At 32.2% G+C, this 5,436-nt stretch overlaps 1 non-coding gene across 1 annotated transcript; it reads right to left on the bottom strand.

The window, feature by feature from the left end:
• Window positions 1–4,396: 4,396 nt before the first annotated feature.
• LOC119467298 lies at window positions 4,397–4,544 on the bottom strand. The gene has a single exon (XR_005195834.1). It is a non-coding gene; the product is annotated as a U4 spliceosomal RNA (small nuclear RNA).
• Window positions 4,545–5,436: the final 892 nt, after the last annotated feature.

Here is a 5,436-nt window from a genome sequence, read left to right as displayed (position 1 = left end):
TACCCTACAATAAAGGAATCTAGCTCTGATTAATACCAACATAATTTTACTAGTATATGATAATTTGATCCAATAAACATTTTTCCCTTGTATGCATTCTTCTAAAAATGTTACTTATTTACACAAGATAAGTTCATCAACACAATTCTATAATCAATACCTTATTTTTTAAATTTTTTATTGTGGCAAAATACGCATAACAAAATTTATTATTGTAATCTATTTCATGACTACAGTTAGTGGTAATAACTACATCCACATTGTTATACACCATTACCACTACTCATCTGTAGGACTTATTTGCACCTCTCATGCTGAAATCTGGACCCATTAAAAAATTACCTTTCATTTCTCCCTCTCCAAGCACCTGGATACCAACATTTTGCTGTTCCTTCTATAAATTTCACCATCCAAGGTAACTCATATAAGTTGAGTTATACAAGTTGGTCTTTTGCGGCTGGCTTACTTCACTTAGCATAATGGTTCAAGATTCGTTCATGTTGTAATATATGTTAAATTTTCCTTCCTTTTCCTTGCTAAAAAAGTATTCCATTGTATGTATATAATACATTTTGTCTATTCAGCTATCCACTGATGAACCCTCACATTACTTTCACCTTTAGCTACTGTAAATAATGCTCCTATAAACGTTGTTATACATGAAACATGGATACACATACAGACATTCCTGATCAAGTCCTTGGGTCCTTGGGTGTATACTCCAATATGAAATAAACAGATTATATGATAACTCTAAGTTTCAATTTTTAAGAAACTGCCATACCATTTTCTACAGTAGCTGTTTCATTCTACATTTTCACCAGCCATGTGCAAGTGTTCCAATATCTTTATATCCTCACCAACCTATACGGTCTGTTTTGTTTTATCTTGTTTATAACAGCTATACTAATGAGTGTGAATTGGTATCTTGTCGTAAAATTGATTTGAATTTCCTCAATGATCAGTGATATGGAACATTTTTGTATGTGTTTATTTACCATTTGTAGATCTTCTTTGGAGAAATATCAAGTTTTTTGCTCATTTGAAAATTCATTTTGTTATTTTTGTTGTGTTATAGGGGATCTTTATATATTCTGGATATTAATCTCCCATCCAATATATAATTTTCAAGTATTTCTCCTATTTCATGGGTTACATTTTCATTCTGTCCATAGTGTTCTTAGATGCACAAAAGTTTAAATTTTGCTAAAATCTAATTTCTTTTCTTTTTTAGCTTTCACTTTTAGTTTTATAGCTTAGAAATGATTGCCAAATTTAACTTTATGAAATTTTTCCCTTTTGTCATCTTTAAGAGTTTCAGCTCCATTTTCAGTTAAATTTTGCATGCTGTGTAAAGTAAGGGTCTAACTTCATTCTCTTTTGTATGACTATGTCTAGCTTTCTTACACATCTGCTGAAAATACTGTCCTTTTCCCAGTGAATAGCCTTGGTTCTCTATATTACTTTCAGTTACCTAAATATCTAATACAATTTAAGGTTACTTTAGTAAATAGATTAGTCAGAGTTTTACAGGGAAACAGAATTAATAGGATATAGGCATGTGACATTTATTATAAAGATATTGATTCACACAATTTTGATGCTGAGAATTCCCATGATCTGCTGTCTGTAACCTGGAGACCCAGAAAACCCAGTGGTGTAATTTGAAGACTTAAAAGTTGGAGAACCAATGGTGTAAATTTTAGTCTCAGTATGCAGACCTGTCCAGGAGTGCAGAAGGAGAGCACTCCTGAACAAATGAGTAAAAAATTGATGTACCAGCATAGTCAGAAATAAAACTCAACCTTTCTTTGCCTTTTGTTCTGTTCAGGCCCTCAGAAAATTGGATGATACCCATTGTATTAGTCAGGATTCTCTAAAGGGACAGAACTAATAAGATATATGTATACATAAAGGGAAGTTTATTAGGAGAATTGACTCACCATCAAAAGGTGAAATCCTACAATAGGGCTTCCGCAAGCTGAGGAGCAAGGAAGCCAGTTCGAGTCTCAAAACCTCAAAAGTCGGGAAGCCAACAGTACAGCCTTCAGTCTGTGGCCGAAGGCCCAAGAGCCCCTGGCAAATCACTGGTTAAGTTCAAGAGTGAAAAGCTCAAGACCTTGGAGTCTGTTGTTCAAAGGCAAGAAGTATCCAGCCCAGGTGAAAGATGAAGGCCGGAAGACTCAGCAAGTCTCCCTATTCCATTTTCTTCTACCTGCTTTATTCCAGCCAAGCTAGCAGCTGATTAGATGGCACTCACACAGATTGAGGTGAGTCTGCCTGTACACTGACTCAAATGTTAATCTCCTTTGGCAACACCCTCACAAACACAACCAGGAACAATTCTTTGCATCTTTCAATCCAATCAAATTGCCACTCAATATTAACCATCACACTCATCCACATTTGGGAGAACTCTCTGCTTTCCTAAGTACAATGCACATGCAAATCTCTTTTGGAAATATCCTCACAGATACAACCAGAAATAAGGCCAGCTATCTAGTCAACCAAATTAACACATGAAATTAACTATCGCAATAAATAATGTGTTTTATAAGTTACAATTGTTTTTTCACCTCAAATTATAAACATTTATGTCATAAAAATGAACCTCGAGTTTTTAAAATATACAATTTACTTTGAGACTTTGTGGTTGGCATTCAGTCAATTTCATTTTTTATTTATTTTTCAAGATAGTTGAAATTATTGGTCATAGACATCTGTTCCATGGACCATATGAAACTAGATCTATGTACATTCTGAAACAAGAGGAAAAATATTTTACCAAGGATGATAATCCTTTTAACTGACACGGATGTAAAAGATTTCAAAAGCATAAGTCGAAAAAATGTACAATTTAGAGATGTCAGTTTATAAAATGTTACATTTGTTTGTGTCAAGAGCCTCTCTCATATCTTTGGTTTGCTGTCTGTAAAGAACCAGTGAATTTTACAGGTCCCCTATTCTAAGACTTTGTTCTGCTAGAAACGGTTACTAACAGACTGAAAGAAAGTGCAGGTAACTGAAATTTTCACAGTAAATTATTTCAACTATTACTGCTTCTTTAATCACACACTGCATGTCTGCCACTTCTAATAACAGCTTGGTGTCTGGCAGGCATTCTGCTTTATCTCTGAATTTCACTGCTTGTGTGATCCTTTGTGAATAAATTAGTCTAGTAGTCATTATGTGGAGTTTAGATTAATGTTCATTTTATTTTTAATGCCTCCATGTACTTTTTTTTTTTTATAAGAACTAACTAGCATTGACACTTGGTCTGATCTGAGCCATGCATTTCTTCTGCTCCTGGTGAAATTTCCATAGACCAAGTATTACCTGCCATGTTTCTTCGTAAAAATTGCTCTTTGGTTTAAAAAGAAAACAAACATATTTTCTTTTCTTTCCTGTATGGTCATACTGAATGTGACTTTATAAGTCTATTGCTAGATTATTTTATTTACTGTTTTGATGATCTCTTATTTTTCAGTCTGAGTCACCATCTATGTCTCTATAACAGTTTTACCCTCTATAACTGTTTTTCTTTCCTTAGTTAAAACTGTAAAAGCAGTATATTTTATTATTTTTATAAAAATTTAGATGATACCTAGCATTCCTTATTCTTAAGTGTTCAAATAAAAAATGCTATTTATATTTCCTTCATAAAATAATTTTAACTTCTATGATTCTCTAAACTATGAATTAAAATATTTCTTCTATCCTTACTCTGTTAAAACTTGCTGCACAATATTCTTATCAAATTGAATAAAATGTTTTCAGAAAAGTGGTTGCTGTATCTTCATGAGAAACCTAAAATATATGCATCTTATTTATTAAATAATTTAAGTCTAATATGATTTGCTTTAGTGCCACACTGTTAGATAGACATTTATTCCTCTTAGATAAAATCCATCTATCAATTTTATAAGTTAATTTTCATTTACTATATTTCTTCCAGTATGGTACATATATTAAAATTTATTTTCTAAGAATCATAATTTAGGCTGGGTGCAGTGACACACATCTGTAATCCCAGCACTTTGGGAGGCTGAGGCAGGTGGATCACTGGAGTCAGGAGTTCCAGACCAGTCTGGCCAACATGGTGAAACCCTATCTCTACTAAAAATACAAAAATTATCTGGCCATAGTGGTAGGTGCCTGTAATCCCAGCTACTCAGGAGGCTGAAGCAGAAGAATCACTTGGACCCAGGAGTTCAAGTTCTATTTTTATTAAGGCTCAGAAATCTCACCTTTTGCATAGACGTTAAAGAATTTGTCATTATTTTACTTGTCTAATCCATATGCTCAAGTTTCAAGGCATATAAACATTGCTTTATGCTTTATATAATAACTGACATTTGTTATAAACTGTTTATTTCGCCTCAATATCAAATGGATATTATCAAAAAACTGTGGATAATATCAAAAAATTGCCAATGTCGACTATATTACAAGTCATCATGGTGAGGTCTTGAAAAAAGTTTTCAATTAGCAATAATCACTTCTTAAATAAACCTCTAGCTATCATACCACCAGTGTGCAAAGCTGTTATATACTGTGTACAAGATTAAAAATCCAATGGGTAATCTATTTGTATAACATATGTTATTTTGAGTTGTTTTGTTTAATAATTCTGATTAAAAAAAATTGATTATATAAGGAATTTTCAACATATTTCTAGCTGTATGTATCATCTATAGATTGAAGTTTGAAGAGAGGAGATTTCTATTGGAAAGTTGTCTTATACTACTATTTGTATGTTGTATCATTTTAGTTTTAAAAATGTAATGTATTTAAATATAGAGTAAACTAGAAAAACTTCTACAATTTCATAAGAAGCACATATTTCTATGGTAATGCATTTACTTTTACATTAGGGATAGTTAAGTTCAATATTATTAATGATACGAAGAAATATAAGGTATTATAATGTCACATAAGTAGTGGATATATATTCTGTAATCTTCAACAGAACATAAGCATTTTACCCAGAAGGCTTCCTTCTTACTGGGTGTATGGCTTTTGCTTTTCCACAAGATAGCAACTGTATAAAAGACAAGGCTGCAAGAAATCTTACACTGTAACAGTCAATTCAAATGCTTTGTGCTGCAAATGTAACTTGAAGCCAGATATTGACAGCAAAGACAGCGTTTGCCTGGGAAACTCCATTTAGCACTTAAGAAATGAAATATAAAAGACACGTTAACTGATTCCTACAGTAACATTGCATGTCTATATTCTAACAATGAAGAAAAGGTTTTAGCAGTTGTAAAATTATTGGAGTCATTGTTAGAAGGGAACTTAAATATCAACTTTATCTTAATTTCTATGTATATTTTACTAGAAATGGTATTTTATGGTAATTATTCCATATATATTAAAAAATATATCTAATATATTATATGTATTATTCCATATTCCCCCATATTATTATTTCTA

The sequence above is a fragment of the Cebus imitator genome, unplaced genomic scaffold (genome assembly GCF_001604975.1).
Source record: "Cebus imitator isolate Cc_AM_T3 unplaced genomic scaffold, Cebus_imitator-1.0 Scaffold276, whole genome shotgun sequence".
NCBI classification, from domain to species: Eukaryota; Metazoa; Chordata; class Mammalia; order Primates; family Cebidae; genus Cebus; species Cebus imitator.
This window is presented reverse-complemented; position numbering and strand designations above follow the sequence as displayed.